This window comes from Agelaius tricolor, unplaced genomic scaffold, assembly GCF_023055355.1.
Source record: "Agelaius tricolor isolate 1412-34295 unplaced genomic scaffold, bAgeTri1.0.p SCAF_42, whole genome shotgun sequence".
NCBI lineage: Eukaryota > Metazoa > Chordata > Aves > Passeriformes > Icteridae > Agelaius > Agelaius tricolor.
Window position 1 is genome coordinate 1726563 of NW_027269302.1, and position 17683 is coordinate 1744245.

Genomic DNA, 17683 nt, shown 5'->3' on the forward strand with positions numbered 1-17683 from the left:
AACGGAGGAGCCGCCACGCGCCCCAAGGAACGAAAGAGAGAAACAAACAAATCACACCCCAAAGTCATTCCTATTAGAGAAGTAACCAAAGAAAACAATGTAGCAATAACGAAGAGTGTTGGCTTCTGGCTTCTTTCTTCTTTGCATGAGACCAAGCATTTCATGGGGAACAATTGCCTCTTCTGACAATTTTGCCAGAGTGGACTGGAGCAGAGCATTTACTTTTCAAGTAGAAAAGGGAAATCATGTCAGTAATGTCATCTCTGTCTCTGTTGACACAGTTGCAGGCTGTCAAAAGACATGGTCTGCAGTGTGGAACTTGGGGCCAAGTTTCTTTTTCTGCCAGAGGATGAGGAGGGGAAGTATCCCAGAATCATGGAGTCGTGGCATGGTTTGGCTTGGAAGGGATCTGGAAAATCCCATGGCTGCAACCCCCCTGCTGTGGCTGGGGACCCCTTGCACTGGACCGGCTTGTCTAGAGCTCCATGCAGCCTGGCCTTGAACACTGTCAGGGACGGGACATGCCCACCTTCTCTGGGCAACCTGTTCCAGGAGAGCCTTTTTTCTGAATCCCTTACCTAAACCTAATCTCTCTCCATTTGGATCCATTCTCCCTTGTCCTGTCCTTGCCTGCCCTCGTACAAAGTCCCTGTCCAGCTTTCTTGTGTGTTGCCCTCAGGTACTGGAAGGCCACAGCTGGATCAAGGCTGGGTCTCTTTCCCAGGCTGAAGAAGCCGAGCTGTGTCAGCCTTTCCTTGCAGGAGAGGAGCTGCAGCCCTGGCACCATCTGGGTGTCCCTGCTGGGCCCCTGCTGCAGCGTGTCCACGTCCTTGCCGTCCGTGCCGGGGAGCCCGGCAGAGGCGGAGGCAGCGCTGCAGGTGCAGGGTCAGCGGCGGGGAGGAGACCCGGCCCTGGCAGCGGCTCCGGGAGCAGCGATCGGCGCTGGGCCGCCCGCACTGCAGAGAGCCGGGGCCCTTGTGCCTGCCCTTGTGCCCAGGGCGCCTTTCCCCGCCGCCCGCCCGCCCGCCCGCTCGGGGGAAATGCCCCCTGTGCCGCCCCTCAGGGCCGCCCCTCGCCGCTGCCCCGGGCACTCCCGGCGCCGCCTGGAGGGGCCCAGGCCTCGGCCTCACCCTGCTCAGCCCGAGGCCTGGAAAAGCAGATTCAAACACCCACCCAGAAAGTGCCCCAGGATGCCATGGTCAATCTTTTGTCACCAGCACGGCTTTGCTATCAGAGTCTGGACGAGAGTAGAAAATCACCAGGGGAAAAGAGCATGAACAAGTTCTGCCTTGGCACTACCTCAAGCTGTGGGGTACCAGTTGTTGGTTTCACTGGCTCTGGATTGAAGGCACTTGAGACAGTAATTCATGTTCAGACTCAAGTGTTTATTATTTCTTATTGGTAAAACAGCCTCATTACTGGGAGTTCAGCAGCTTTTCATTAGAAGGCACAAAATGGCCAACAATCTCTTGTTCCAAGGTCTTTTAAGACTAAACTATCCAATTAGGAACTGACACCTAGATTATTTTCCCTTTTAACCTAATTACTGATCCCAAAGAGCCTGCAATGTGGAATTTCTGCCCAATTACAAAAAGCCACCCAAACTCATGAAGAAGAAGGAAGAAGCATGAAGAAGAAACCCAGGACAAAACACTGGGCCCTCTATTTTGCTTCCATCCACAACATACTAAAAATCCCAAAACCTAAACTTCTCAGAGTCAGAATGGACCAAAGCCCAAAAACTGGAGGTGATAAAAATGGACTAAAACCACAACCAAGGAATCTGCATCGCCCTGAAATACCTTTCCCCTTACATCAGCCTGGTGCATATTCATAGAGCCTCACACATACCCATAAAGTACTTTACATATTCCAGGAATGATTTTACATGGCCCCTCCTTGGGTCTGCCTTTTCAGAGCATGTGTGTTTCTTGGCTGTGGTTTTGGCTCCTTCTCTTTATCACCTCCAGGTTTTGGGCCTTGGTGCACTCTGCCTTCAGACGGGGAGTGCTGATAGTTGGCAGATCTGTACAGGTGTCCTCATCCTGTGTGCATTGGATGTTATCCCATCCAAGCAGGCAGTTTAACACAAGCAGCCTTTTCACTGAGCTTAATTAACAACAGAAATAAAAACTTATAACAAAGTTACTTTCAGAAACAGTCCCAGCCCATATTTGATCCCAGTCCAATTGATCCCAGTCTGTGTGGTCCTGATCCATATGGTCCCAGCCTGTGCAGCCCCAATCCAAAGGATCCAAGCCCATATTTGATCCCAGCCCATATTTGATCCCAGTCTGTGGGGTCCTGCACACACTCCCAGGGTCTGGAATTCCAGTTCCCAGCAAGGAAAAAATGTTCCTGCCCTTGAACTTCCTTCCTATCCCCGCAACAAATTGCAATACAATTATAAACAAAGAAATAATAATTGAAATTTTAATAATTATAATAAAAATAAAATATAAAAATCTCAACTCTTCTTTACAATACTCCAACAATGATTCAAACCAAAGATACAACTATTACTATAATATTACCAATACATATAAATAAACAAATTATATATCAAGAAATACCTTTTGAAAATTTTAACTCGATGACTAATGTACTTTAGATAAAAAATATCTAAAGAAACTACCAAGCAATCTAACACACCTTAGTAAAACAATTCATATTACAAATATACTAAACACAAAAGCAAACACCAGTACAATTTCTCAGACATTTCAACCAAACAATTAAACTTTAATAACATCCTTAAGTACTCCAAAACAATTAAAATTATTTTTAAAAGGTTTATTGGGGGTGCGTGGTTTTATTTGGATATTGGTTTTTTAATTGTTAGAGGCTAGATGATTTAAAAAATGGGATTTTTATAGGAATTGAATCAGCTGAGAAGGTGGCACTCTGCAAACAGAACTGACTGAAAATGAACGGGACAGAAATCAGTAACTCTGAAAGTTTTATTTGCTATCAAATACAACCCACACACCCAGGCCCACACAATCCCCATCCCATTGCTCCAAATTGGGATCCCACTTCTCCCAGTCCCCTTCTAACCCCATCTCACCCTGGTGGCTGTGGAATGGAGAGTTTGGCATGGGATTGAGGTTTTTTGAGGAGGGAACAAGGAATTTGAGGTAGGATTGAGCCTTTTTGGGTTAAAATTCAGTTATTTTCAGTGGGATTTGAGTGGTTTTGAAGTGACAGATTCATCCCTCTTTGCTTTTGGAGTAGAGAGAGATGGAAAAGAGAAAAAAATTCAGGCCAAACCAAAGGACAAGCAGCCAGGAGTGTTCCCAACATGGATCACAGGGAATGTGAGTGACCAGGGCTGTGCCCAAAGTGCCTCCTCCAGTGGGGGATGGAGCTGCAGCAGCGCACGAAGCTCTTCCCGCACTCGGGGCACTCGCAGGGCTTCCCTTACCGGTGCCTCCGTTGGTGTTGGGTCAAGTGAGAGCTGCAGGAGAAGCTCTTCCCACACTGGGGACACTCATAGGGCCTCTCCCCTGTGTGGATGCGCCGGTGCCTGACGAGGGTGGAGTTCTGCTGGAATCCCTTCCCACAGTCGGGGCAGCGGAATGGCCTCTCCTCTGTGTGAATCCGATAGTGCCGGAGGAGATGGGAGCGGGTCTGAAACCTCTTCCTGCATTTATCACACTCGTAGGGCCTCTCCCCTGTGTGGATGCGCTGGTGCTTGATGAGGTCAGAGTTGCGCTTGAATCCCTTCCCACAGTCGGGGCATTGGAAGGGCCTCTCCTCTGTGTGACTCTGATAGTGCTGGAGGAGACTGGAGCTGGTCTGAAACCTCTTCCCACACTTGGAGCACTCATAGGGCCTCTCCCCCGTGTGGGTCCTCTGGTGCCTGATCAGGCTGGAGCTCCAGCTGAAGCTCTTCCCACACTCCCCACACTCGTAGGGCCATTCCCCAGTGTGGGTCCTCTGGTGCTTGATCACCTCGGAGTTCCACCTGAAGCTCTTCCCACACTCCACGCACATGTGGGGCTTCTCCCCATCATGGAGCTGCTCATGGAGCACCAGCTCCGAGCTCTGGCTCCATCTCCAGCCGCCTTCCCGGCCCAGGCTGGCTCTTTCCCCCTCAGGTCCCCGCCATCTGCGTTTGCAGCCCCTCCTCGTGCGGCAGCTCCGGGCCTTTTCCTCCCCGTTGGCTTCCTGCGCCGTGGAGCCGCTCAAAACGGCCTCTGCCACCAGGTTCTGCCACGGGCATTTGTCCTCCCTGCTCTCCATGCTCAGCTCCTGCTCTGGGCGAGGAAGGACAAGGACAGCATGGGATTTGCCTCCGTGCCACAGGCAAGGGCAACGAGATCCCCCCAGGCCGTCTCTGGGGACGCAGTGCCCCCTCTTGGCTCTCCCCATTTCGGGATGCCGGGGCTCTTTGGGCTCCCGGGCTCCCTTCTCCCCTCATTCTCTGCTCTGGGCTGCAGCGGCTCCAAGGAGTCCCCCCTGCCCCTCTCCAGGCTCTTGAGGCTCCCGCCAATGGCGGCGCTCCCCCCTCTCTGGCCTCCCCACTTTGGCCTCCTGGGGCACACAGGGCTCTGCTCCTCCAGGCTGCCTCTGCCCGCAGCCGCCACCGCCACCCCCCGATGTCCCCCCGAGGGGCCTTTTCCGCTCAGCCTTGGACTTCTTCATTCTCCAAACATCCCCCCAAAAACCCAACCCAGGGACCCCCCGGGATATCCGGGCCGGGCTCCCCCTCCCCGCTCACCGGAGCCATGGGGGGGGGCGATGATCCCACAGGTGGGGGCTGCGAATTCAGGCAGGGATCGAGACCGCGTGGCTCCCGCAGCTCAGCCTTGATCCGCCTTTGTCCCTCCTCTTCCTCTTCCTCCCGCTCCTCCTCTGTCCTATCTCCACCTCCCTCTCCTCCTCCCCCCTAACCCCGCCTCCTTCACTGCTCTTTCTCCTCCCGCTCCTCCTCTTCCATCCCCCCTCCTCCTCCTCCCCTGTCTTATCCCCACCTCCTGCTCCTCTTCCATCCCGCCCCTTCCATTCCTTCTCCCCCTCCTGCCCCCTTACCCCGCCTCCTCCTCCCCCTCCATCCCTGCCCTTCCCTCCCTCCTCCTCCTCCCCCAGCAGCAGCCACACCCTCGGTGCCCCGTTCCCGCAGCCCTCGCAGCCCGCGGCAGCAGCGGCCATGGAGCCGGGCCAGGTCTGCATGGGCAGCGCAGGGCTCTCGGCTGCTCCCAGCCGCTGCGGGCGGGGGGAACCCGGCCCGGCCAAAGGAGAGGCAAACTGGGCAAACTGGGGGCAGATCACAAAGCTAAGGATGCAGCAGAAAATGGAGCTGAAAGAGTTATGTTAATATTAACTCCAAACGAGGAAAAACTGGAAATTCCAAAGTTTAGGGAAGCCGAGAAAAAAGAATTAAACAAGATAGGAAATGAACAAGATAAATCAGGGAAATAGAAACTTCTACATGGAAGACAATTACTTAATAAAATGTGCTTACTAGGAAAAGATTAGAAGACGTGCATCAGAAACCCCACTGGCGTACTCAAGCTTTGTGTGATCATTTTTTAAGGAATTTTGGGTGCACTGGGATTTTTGGTGTAGCAAAGCAAGTCACTGAAAGATGCTTAATTTGCCAAAGGATAAATAAAAAGGTGATGAGAAAAACAACATTAGGAGGTCATGAGTTAGCTCGTCGACCATTTCAAAATATCCAAGCATTGGATTTGTTAGGTTCTGGATTTATTTGGAAAAAAACCCATTTAATCTAGAAAAAAGAGAATATGCCATATGTTAGACAGGAGATTTTAGGAGAATAAAAATCTTTGAAGTATCAGAAACACCCGAGGAAAAAAAACAAGAAAATAAAAAGGGGAAATGAAAGGGAGGGGAACAAGAGGAAAAGTCAGAAAGAGAGTGGGATCCTCTGCAGGTCTTGCCCCCTCCGTTGGCGGCCGAGGCGCCTGTCCCGGGTCCCGGCTCGCTGCCCGCCTCAGCTCCGCCTGCCCCGGTTTCCATCCCAGGTGCGGGCTCACTGCCCAGGGCAGCTCCACCTGCCCCGGCGCTGGCGGTGAATTTGTGTGCCCTGGCCCCACTGCCCGGCCCGCGGCCGCTCTGCCGGCCATGCTGGGCAAGATGGGGTTGCTCTGTCCTGCCGCGTGGGCCGAGGTCACCGCGCCGACCGCACCGAGGGCGGGTCCCAGCCATCCCATCCCCGGCTGCCCTGCCCGTGCCAGCTGCGCTGGGCAGCGCCGCTGCTGCTGCCGGGGTCTCCCACCTGCCTTTTCTCTGCCGGGAGCTGCCGGATCAGCCGCCATAAGCCATGTGGGGGCTGCCCACGCTCCGGCTCGGCCTCCACGGGAAGATCCCCCTCTGGCGATTCCGGCAGCACACCCTGCCCACACTCCGACCGAGCCTCGGCGGGATATCCTCCCCTGACCCCTCCTGCTCTGAGTTACGTCCCCTTGGTAACCACAGCTCCGGCTGTTCAGGGAAAATCCCTCTCTCTACAGGAAGCACCTTATCAAAACACTAGGAGCTCAGTTAAAAGGCAGCCCTCTCCAAATTCTTTCTCAAAACACGGGAGAAAGGCTACGGAAGGTAAAAAAGTGAAAGAGTTAGATGAAGGGATTGCTCTGTTGCCGTTAAGAGAGGTTCCCATGGCAGGGATGCGCTGCCCCGCCCCGCGGGAGCCACCGGCGCCCCTGCCGGCCGTGCCCGGAACTGCACCCAAGGGGAAAGCGCCGCGGCCGAAAGGCCGGGACCGGCTCCGGGCTCTGTTTGTTGTCACTGCCGGACCTGTTTATACACACTACTATTATTATATTATACACACTAGGAAAGAACCGTTATTCCTAATCCCATATCTTTGCCTGAGAGCCCCTTGATTTCACTATCCTAAAAATTAAGAGGGAGGGGGTTTGCATTCTCCATTCCAAGAGAGGCTTTTTCTGCCTTCCCAAGCAGACGCCTGTCTTGTAAAGCAAGACAAGCACCCACAGGCACTGAGGGGGGCTGCAGGAGGGGCAGAAGAAGGCCCTGCAGCACTTGGGCACAAAGGCCCAGCAGGTGAATGCAAGAAGGGAGCAGCAAAAGGCCAAGCTGAAGGCAAAGGCCAGGGCAGAGCTCCTACAGCCCCTGAGGGATCAGCCCCAGGGCCCAAGGGGGCCCCAGCACCCAGGGCACGGCTCGGCCACAAGCACCCGGCAGAGGCATTGCCCTCCTCGGCAGGGCACAGCCCACCCAAACAGCCCCTGGCAAGGAATCAGGGCTCCAGCTGCAGGGCACAAGGACACTGCAAGCAGAGACAGCAGCACCCTCAGGACCAGCAAGTCCAGCCCGTGATGGACATGGATTGGCAGGGCTGTCACAGCTCCCATCACACCAGGGACCCTCCACACTGGAGCCCTTGAGAACATTCAGGTGGGTCTGCATTGAGAGGAGGCATTTCCTGATGGACACAGGGGCCTCTCAATCTGCTCTGAATCTTAGACCTAAAGGGGAAAATAGTACAGGAATATTTTAATTTTTAAGGGAATGAGAGGGAAAGATGAGCAGGTATGATTTGTTCAACCACTATTAGAAGCTGTGGGGGATAGGTTTGAAATAAATTTCTTTTTCTTCCTCCTGTGATTGTAATTAACTAGGAAGGAGTTTGAGAGCTGGATTTTAATACTGTAAAAAGGGATACAGAGGCTAGTTCTGTTGTACCTCTGTGTCAAAAGTCTGACAAGGCCTATGCTGAAGTGAACCCAGAAGTGTGGGCAGCCCCAGGGAAGTACAGAAAATTAGATATGGAGCCTCTACAAATTAAAGCAACCAGGACAAGCAATACCCTGTTCCAAGAGAGGGAAGGAAGGGCTTACAGCCTGGTATTGAGTCCCTGTAGAAGGCAGGGCTTTGGGAGCCAAGGATGTCTCCCTACAACACTCCTATCTTGCCAGTCAACAAACTGGATGGATGGACACAAGGAGGAAACACAGAATTTTCAAGTGTTAAAATTAAGATTAACTGAGGCGAGTGGCCTGGGCCTTCCAGACAGGGAAAAGGAATTTGAATTATAGGTGGACGTTAAACAGGGTCTTGCCAAAGGAATTCTTGTGCTAAAATGTTTAACCCAGTGGCCAGAGAGCAGCCTCATTGTCTGCAGAATTGTGCAGCCACAGCTTCCGTGGGAGCAGAGGCTGAAAACTGATGACAACAGGAGGATCTCCTAGAGTTCAAGTCTGGCATCAAGTTAAAGCTTTGACAACCAAAAGAGCCTCTAAATGGATGAGCAGGGCTCGGTTATTACAGTATGAAACTTGTTCAATGGCACAGGAGGATTCAGAACTGAGGACAGGGCAAGGGTTTAACCCAGCCTCCTGTTTGAACAGCCTGGAGAGGGGCTGGCAAGGAACCCAGGACTGCACTCAAGGGACAGAGCTCCCGAGCCAGGCTGGGAGAGATTGATGGGACATTCCCTGGCCTGAGGGAGACAATGTGTTTGTGCATGGCTCTGCAAGGGCAGCAGGAGGGAAAAGAGCTACAAGACAGGCTGTTATTAAGGAAGGGGAATCAGACAAAGCGCAGGTCACCGCCCCATGCTCAGCTCAACCCGCGGAGCTGTGGGTGCTTGTAAGAGCCTGGCACTGAAATGCCCTGAGCAGGAAGGCTTCAAAATCTTCTGCTGACACCATGGCACCTAACAGGGGGGCAAAAGCAATTCTGACTGCTTCAGCAAGCACTGGATCACTTATTAACCTATTTCTAAAAGAAATAATTCAAAGATAATGGATTGTGGAAGCAATAGATTCAGATGGGGAACTCATTTTACAGGAAAGACCCTTCAGGGGGTTATGGCAGCTTTAGGAATACAATGGGACCTCCATAACCCCTGGCAAGCCCAGAGCTCGGGTTGGGTAGAAAGAATGAATGGGGAAATAAAGAAACACCTTTGGAAGCCGGAGATAGAAACCAAGATGCCATGGGTACAGCTTTTGCCATTGGCCTTGGCAAGAAAAAGAGCCAGACCCAAGGCAGATATTCAATTATCTCCCTTGGAATTCATGTCTGGAATTCCTTACCTGGGCAGTTCTCCACCTAGTGCAGGGTGGAAATAAGGGATGTAAATGTAAGGCAGGCTGTAGCCAGGATCCTGTCTCCTGTGGAATCTCTCCCCCAGGAAGCTGGGCTGGCACAGAGCCTGCCCTGGGACTTTGCTGTTGCCAACACCCAGCCAGGCCATCGGCTCCTGCCTAAGGAGTGCAAAGCAGCACCACTGGTGGCCAAGGGGCCCACGCCAAGTGTCCCTGAGGCCAGAAACAGCCGCCAGCACAGCTGAGCACGGGGGGACCCCTCAGCCTGGCCTCAGGGGCTCTGAAGCCCCGGAGATTTGCACTTCCCGCCCGCAGCAGGACCATGGGAGCCGCCCCTGAGCCTGCCCTGAAGGCAACGCAGCAGCAGCCAGGGCTCCACAGCGGGCCAAGCCCCTGGGCCTGCCCACAGATCCTCTGCTCAAACCCTCGGGAATCCTGGCCACCCTCCCCTGGCACCTCCAGCCACTGCGGCCAAGCCTCGCTGCCGCTGCTGCAGCTCCAGCGCTGGCTGGGCCTGCACTGCCACAGCTGCTGGGGAGCACCGCGGCACAATTCCACCCTGGGGCTCACTCACACCCACACTCTGGGCTGCCTGCGACTGCACTGCTGCAAAATGTACCCATCCTGCTTCTTTTAAATCTTATTTCTCTGCTCAGAAAGGTTTCTCTACTCAAAGGTTTGCCTTTGGGAAAGAAATTTTAAAGGTTTTATTTAAGGGGTTCCCAGTCTGTTCGGATGTTAAACTCATCTCCACCACTCAATGGAGACGAGTTTAACATCCGAACAGACTGGGAATAGCCCAAAAGACACCCACAGAGATAAGGACCAGCAACAAAACATCAACGCCCCGCAGCAAACAGCAACCAACAGCTACCCCAGACACTGCCCCCGCACAGCTGGAGACACCTGGTCTGGAAAAGGCTGAGAAGGAAATCCAGGAGTGTGGGCGGAATTCACAGCAGAGGGGAAGAAATCCGAGTCTAATAGGAAACCAAATACTAAAAACTTACACGACTTGGAAGCAATGAACATTAAAGCAGTGGATTTAGATTGGTTCAGACTACGTAAAGTTTAGGAAAAATCGAGTAAAACTGACATGTCATGGAATGATGTTTTCTGCACAGCCAGGCTATTTGTGGATGAAAGTATTTCTGTTGCCCATCCTGGCCAGAACCAAGCAATGCCTTGACTCTCTCACACTAAAGAGATTCTTGGAGAGTTTTTGTTTTGAGAAAGAATTTGGAGAGGGCTGCCTTTTAACTGAGCTCCTAGTGTTTTGATAAGGTGCTTCCTGTAGAGAGAGGGATTTTCCCTGAACAGCCGGAGCTGTGGTTACCAAGGGGACGTAACTCAGAGCAGGAGGGGTCAGGGGAGGATATCCCGCCGAGGCTCGGTCGGAGTGTGGGCAGGGTGTGCTGCCGGAATCGCCAGAGGGGGATCTTCCCGTGGAGGCCGAGCCGGAGCGTGGGCAGCCCCCACATGGCTTATGGCGGCTGATCCGGCAGCTCCCGGCAGAGAAAAGGCAGGTGGGAGACCCCGGCAGCAGCAGCGGCGCTGCCCAGCGCAGCTGGCACGGGCAGGGCAGCCGGGGATGGGATGGCTGGGACCCGCCCTCGGTGCGGTCGGCGCGGTGACCTCGGCCCACGCGGCAGGACAGAGCAACCCCATCTTGCCCAGCATGGCCGGCAGAGCGGCCGCGGGCCGGGCAGTGGGGCCAGGGCACACAAATTCACCGCCAGCGCCGGGGCAGGTGGAGCTGCCCTGGGCAGTGAGCCCGCACCTGGGATGGAAACCGGGGCAGGCGGAGCTGAGGCGGGCAGCGAGCCGGGACCCGGGACAGGCGCCTCGGCCGCCAACGGAGGGGGCAAGACCTGCAGAGGATCCCATTCTCTTTCTGACTTTTCCTCTTGTTCCCCTCCCTTTCATTTCCCCTTTTTATTTTCTTGGTTTTTTCCTCGGGTGTTTCTGATACTTCAAAGATTTTTATTCTCCTAAAATCTCCTGTCTAACATATGGCATATTCTCTTTCTTCTAGATTAAATGGGTTTTTTTCCAAATAAATCCAGAACCTAACAAATCCAAACTTCTGCTTGGATATTTTGAAATGGTCGACGAGCTAACTCATGACCTCCTAATGTTGTTTTTCTCATCACCTTTTTATTTATCCTTTGGCAAATTAAGCATCTTTCAGTGACTTGCTTTGCTACACCAAAAATCCCAGTGCACCCAAAATTCCTTAAAAAATGATCACACAAAGCTTGAGTACGCCAGTGGGGTTTCTGATGCACGTCTTCTAATCTTTTCCTAGTAAGCACATTTTATTAAGTCATGTAGAAGTTTCTATTACCCTGATTTATCTTGTTCATTTCCTATCTTGTTTAATTCTTTTTTCTCGGCTTCCCTAAACTTTGGAATTTCCAGCTTTTCCTCGTTTGGAGTTAATATTAAACTAACTCTTTCAGCTCCATTTTCTGCTGCATCCTTAGCTTTGTGATGTGCCCCCAGTTTGCCCAGTTTGCCTCTCCTTTGGCCTGGGCCGGGTTCCCCCCGCCCGCAGCGGCTGGGAGCAGCCGAGAGCCCCGCGCTGCCCATGCCGACCTGGCCCGGCTCCATGGCCGCTGCTGCCGCGGGCTGCGAGGGCTGCGGGAACGGGGCACCGAGGGTGTGGCTGCTGCTGGGGGAGGAGGAGGAGGGAGGGAAGGGCAGGGATGGAGGGGGAGGAGGAGGCGGGGTTAGGGGGGAGGAGGAGGAGAAGAAATGGAAGGGGAGTGATAGAAGATGAGAAGGAGGTGGGGAAAACAGAGAGGAGCGGGAGGAAGAGGAAGAGGAGGGACAAAGGCGGATCAAGGCTGAGCTGCGGGAGCCACGCGGTCTCGAGCCCTGCCTGAATTCGCAGCCCCCACCTGTGGGATCATCACCCCCCCCATGGCTCCGGTGAGCGGGGAGGGGGAGCCCGGCCCGGATATCCCGGGGGGTCCCTGGGTTGGGTTTTTGGGGGGATGTTTGGAGAATGAAGAAGTCCAAGGGTGAGCGGAAAAGGCCCCTCGGGGGGACATCGGGGGGTGGCGGTGGCGGCTGCGGGCAGAGGCAGCCTGGAGGAGCAGAGCCCTGTGTGCCCCAGGAGGCCAAAGTGGGGAGGCCAGAGAGGGGGGAGCGCCGCCATTGGCGGGAGCCTCAAGAGCCTGGAGAGGGGCAGGGGGGACTCCTTGGAGCCGCTGCAGCCCAGAGCAGAGAATGAGGGGAGAAGGGAGCCCGGGAGCCCAAACAGCCCCAGCATCCCGAAATGGGGAGAGCCAAGAGGGGGCACTGCGTCCCCGGGTGTGCCCTGGGGGGATCTCGTTGCCCTTGCGTGTGGCAGGGAGGCAAATCCCATGCTGTCCTTGTCCTTCCTCGCCCAGAGCAGGAGCTGAGCATGGAGAGCAGGGAGGACAAATGCCCGCGGCAGAACCTGGTGGCAGAGGCTGTTTTGAGCGGCTCCACGGCGCAGGAAGCCAACGGGGAGGAAAAGGCCCGGAGATGCCGCACGAGGAGGGGCTGCAAACGCAGATGGCGGGGATGTGAGGGGGAAAGAGCCAGCCTGGGCCGTGAAGGCGGCTGGAGATGGAGCCAGAGCTCAGAGCTGGTGCTCTATGAGCAGCTCCATGATGGGGAGAAGCCCCACACGTGCGTGGAGTGTGGGAAGAGCTTCAGGAGGAACTGCCACCTGATCGTGCACCAGAGGACCCACACTGGGGAACGGCCCTACGAGTGTGGGGAGTGTGGGAAGAGCTTCAGCCAGAGCTCCAGCCTGATCGTGCACCAGAGGACCCACACTGGGGAGAGGCCCTATGAGTGTTCCAAGTGTGCGAAGAGGTTTCAGAGCAGCTCCAGTCTCCTCCAGCACTATCAGAGTCACACAGAGGAGAGGCCCTTCCAATGCCCCGACTGTGGGAAGGGATTCAAGCGCAACTGCACCCTCGTCACCCACCGGCGCATCCACACAGGGGAGAGGCCCTACGAGTGTGATAAATGCAGGAAGAGGTTTCAGACCAGCTCCAATCTCCTCCTGCACTATCGGATTCACACAGAGGAGAGGCCATTCCGCTGCCCAGACTGTGGGAAGGGATTCAAGTACAACTCTGACCTCGTCAAGCACCGGCGCATCCACACTGGGGAGAGGCCCTACGAGTGTCCCCAGTGTGGGAAGAGCTTCTCCAGCAGCTCTCACTTGACCCGACACCAACGGAGGCACCGGTAAGGGAAGCCCTGCGAGTGCCCCGAGTGCGGGAAGAGCTTCGTGCGCTGCTGCAGCTCCATCCCCCACTGGAGGAGGCACTTTGGGCACAGCCCTGGTCACTCACATTCCCTGTGATCCATGTTGGGAACACTCCTGCCTGCTTGTCCTTTGGTTTGGCCTGAATTTTTTTCTCTTTTCCATCTCTCTCTACTCCAAAAGCAAAGAGGGATGAATCTGTCACTTCAAAACCACTCAAATCCCACTGAAAATAACTGAATTTTAACCCAAAAAGGCTCAATCCTACCTCAAATTCCTTGTTCCCTCCTCAAAAAACCTCAATCCCATGCCAAACTCTCCATTCCACAGCCACCAGGGTGAGATGGGGTTGGAAGGGGATTGGGAGAAGTGGGATCCCAATTTGGAGCAGTGGGATGGGGATTGTGTGGGGCTGGGTGTGTGGGTTGTATTTTATAGCAAATAAAACTTTCAGAGTTACTGATTTCTGTCCCGTTCATTTTCAGTCAGTTCTGTTTGCAGAGTGCCACCTTCTCAGCTGATTCAATTCCTATAAAAATCCCATTTTTTAAATCATCTATCCCAAACAATCCAAAAACCAATATTGAAATAAAACCACCCACACACAATTAATTTTTTAAAAGTAATTTTAGTTTTTCAAGAGTACTTAAGGATGTTATTAAAGTTTAATTGTTTGGTTGAAATGTCTGAGAAATTATAGTGGTGTTTGGTTTTGTGTTTAGTATATTTGTAATATGAATTGTTTAACTAAGAGGTGTTAGATTGCTTGGTTGTTTCTTTAGGTATTTTTATCTAAAGTATATTAGTCATCGAGTTAAAATTTTCAAAAGGTATTTCTTGATATATAATTTGTTTATTTATATGCATTGGTAATATTATAGTAATAGTTATTGTTGGTTTGAGTTAAATCATTGTTGGAGTATTGTAAAGAAGAGTTGAGATTTTTTTTATTATAATTTATTTAATTTCAATTATTATTTCTTTGTTTATAATTTTATTGCAATTTGTTGAGGGGATAGGAAGGAAGTTCAAGGGCAGGAACATTTTTTCCTGGCTGGGAACTGGAATTCCAGACCCTGGGAGTGTGTGCAGGACCCCACAGACTGGGATCAAATATGGGCTGGGATCACCTGGGCTGGGATCACCTGGATGGGGATCCTGTGGATCAGAACCCTCCAGACCAGGATAGCCTGGAGTGGGATCAAATATGGACTGGGACTGTATGGACTGGGATCCCAGGTTTCTGGGACCATATGGATCAGGACCACACAGACTGGGATCAAATATGGGCTGGGACTGTTTCTGAAAGTAACTTTGTTATGTAGTTTTTATTTCTGTTATTAATCAGTGAAATAGCTGCTTGTGTTAAACTGCCTGCTTGGATGGGATAACATCCAATGCACCCAGGATGAGGACACCTGTACAGATCTGCCAACTATCAGCACTCCCCGTCTGAAGGCAGAGTGCACCAAGGCCCAAAACCTGGAGGTGATAAAGAGAAGGAGCCAAAACCACAGCCAAGAAACACACATGCTCTGAAAAGGCAGACCCAGGGAGGGGCCATGTAAAATCATTCCTGGAATATGTAAAGTAGTTGATGGATATGCATGAGGGTCTACGAATATGCACCAGGCTGATGTAAGGGGAAAGGTATTTCAGGGCGATGCAAATTCCTTGGTTGTGGTTTTAGTCCATTTTTATCACCTCCAGTGTTTGGGCTTTGGTCTATTCTGACTCTGAGAAATTGAGGTTTTGGGATTTTTAGTATGTTGTGGATGGAAGCAAAATGGAGGGCACAGTGTTTCGTCCTGGGTTTCTTCTTCATGCTTCTTCCTTCTTCTTCATGAGTTTGGGTGGCTTTTTGTAATTGGGCAGAAATTCCACATTGCAGGCTCTTTGGGATCAGTTATTGGGTTAAAAGGGAAAATAATCTAGGTGTCAGTTCCTAATTGGATAGTTTAGTCTTAAAAGACCTTGGAACAAGAGATTGTTGGCCATTTTGTGCCTTCTAATGAAAAGCTGCTGAACTCCCAGTAATGAGGCTGTTTTACCAATAAGAAATAATAAACACTTGAGTCTGAACATGAATTACTGTCTCAAGTGCCTTCAATCCAGAGCCAGTGAAACCAACAACTGGTACCCCACAGCTTGAGGTAGTGCCAAGGCAGAACTTGTTCATGCTCTTTTCCCCTGGTGATTTTCTACTCTCGTCCAGACTCTGATAGCAAAGCCGTGCTGGTGACAAAAGATTGACCTTGGCATCCTGGGGCACTTTCTGGGTGGGTGTTTGAATCTGCTTTTCCAGGCCTCGGGCTGAGCAGGGTGAGGCCGAGGCCTGGGCCCCTCCAGGCGGCGCCGGGAGCGCCCGGGGCAGCGGCGAGGGGCGGCCCTGAGGGGCGGCACAGGGGGCATTTCCCCCGAGCGGGCGGGCGGGCGGGCGGCGGGGAAAGGCGCCCTGGGCACAAGGGCAGGCACAAGGGCCCCGGCTCTCTGCAGTGCGGGCGGCCCAGCGCCGATCGCTGCTCCCGGAGCCGCTGCCAGGGCCGGGTCTCCTCCCCGCCGCTGACCCTGCACCTGCAGCGCTGCCTCCGCCTCTGCCGGGCTCCCCGGCACGGACGGCAAGGACGTGGACACGCTGCAGCAGGGGCCCAGCAGGGACACCCAGATGGTGCCGGGGCTGCAGCTCCTCTCCTGCAAGGAAAGGCTGACACAGCTCGGCTTCTTCAGCCTGGGAAAGAGACCCAGCCTTGATCCAGCTGTGGCCTTCCAGTACCTGAGGGCAACACACAAGAAAGCTGGACAGGGACTTTGTACGAGGGCAGGCAAGGACAGGACAAGGGAGAATGGATCCAAATGGAGAGAGATTAGGTTTAGGTAAGGGATTCAGAAAAAAGGCTCTCCTGGAACAGGTTGCCCAGAGAAGGTGGGCATGTCCCGTCCCTGACAGTGTTCAAGGCCAGGCTGCATGGAGCTCTAGACAAGCCGGTCCAGTGCAAGGGGTCCCCAGCCACAGCAGGGGGGTTGCAGCCATGGGATTTTCCAGATCCCTTCCAAGCCAAACCATGCCACGACTCCATGATTCTGGGATACTTCCCCTCCTCATCCTCTGGCAGAAAAAGAAACTTGGCCCCAAGTTCCACACTGCAGACCATGTCTTTTGGCAGCCTGCAACTGTGTCAACAGAGGATGAAAAGAGATGACATTACTGACACGATTTTCCTTTTCTATTTGAAAAGTAAATGCTCTGCTCCAGTCCACTCTGGCAAAATTGTCAGAAGAGGCAATTGTTCCCCATGAAATGCTTGGTCTCATGCAAAGAAGAAAGAAGCCAGAAGCCAACAGTCTTCGTTATTGCTACGTTGTTTTCTTTGGTTACTTCTCTAATAGGAATGACTTTGGGGTGTGATCTGTTTGTTTCTCTCTTTCGTTCCTTGGGGCGCGCGGCGGCTCCTCCGTTGGGTTCGCGGGGGCAACGGAGGAACGGCCGCGAGCTCCGGCGGCTCCACAGCAGCAGCAGCAGCAGCGCTTCTCTCGATCGGTTTTCTGCTCGACTTCCCACTCGCTCGACATCCCCTTCTCCCTCTCACACTCACGCTACTCCCGTTCTGTCCCGTGCCGTCCGTGTTCCGCCTCTCCCAGCCTGGCTGATGCTGCGTCCCGCAAGGCGCCCCTCGGCGGGGCCGCCCCGTGCCCGCCCCTGCCCGGCCCGCCGTGGTTCCGCCTCGGCCGGGCTCTCTCTGTCCTGGCTGTGGCGCCGCTGGAAGAGCCGCTCGCTCTGGTGCTGGCGGAGCAGCGCGGGCTTTTGGCCGCGCCTGGCGCGGGCTCTGGCCCAGCCCCGGCCGAGGCCCCGGCCCCGAACGAAGCCCCTGCCGCGGTTCCGCCCGCGGCCGCCCCGCTGCTGCCCGGCTTCCGCCCCGTGGCCGACAGCGTGGCCGGCAGCTGCCCCGCTCCGAGCTCCGCCGCTCGCCAGCTCGGCCGCCGGCCCCGAGCCGCTGCAGCCCGGGGCGGTTCGGCAAGCAGCAGCACGCCGGGCGGGCGGGTGCCCCGGGCAGAAGAGCGGCAGCGCGGTGCCGCCCGCACGGGCGGAGAGGCCTCCCCTAGAGCAGCTCTAGCGGCAGGGCCCGCTGCTGGGCAGCGGCGGCTGCGGCAGCGTTTACTCCGGTCCCCGCCTCGCCGATGGCGCCCCGGGAAGAGACGGGGCCGGCTCGGAGGGTGGCGGCGGGCGGCGAGCGACAAGCTCAGCCCGCCTCTGGCCTTGGCTCGCAGGCGGCCATCAAGCGAGTGTCCCGGGAGCGCATCTCGGAGTGGGCGCGGCTGGGGAGTGAGCGGGGCCAGCGGGAGGAGCCGGCGGGGCGTGCAGGACGGGGCTGTGGCGAGGCCCGGCAGG

At 54.3% G+C, this 17683-nt stretch overlaps 1 protein-coding gene and 1 pseudogene across 1 annotated transcript in view; both read right to left on the reverse strand.

Moving 5' to 3' along the window:
- LOC139603881 (zinc finger protein 436-like) overlaps positions 1–4916 on the reverse strand; it is a 121787-nt gene extending 116871 nt beyond the window's left edge. The window contains exon 1 of the mRNA XM_071454887.1: positions 4724–4916. The gene's annotated coding sequence lies outside the window, so the exon portion shown is untranslated. The remainder of the gene's footprint in view (positions 1–4723) is intronic.
- Positions 1–17683, reverse strand: part of LOC139603948 (zinc finger protein 850-like) — a 118394-nt pseudogene that overhangs the window by 52332 nt on the left and 48379 nt on the right.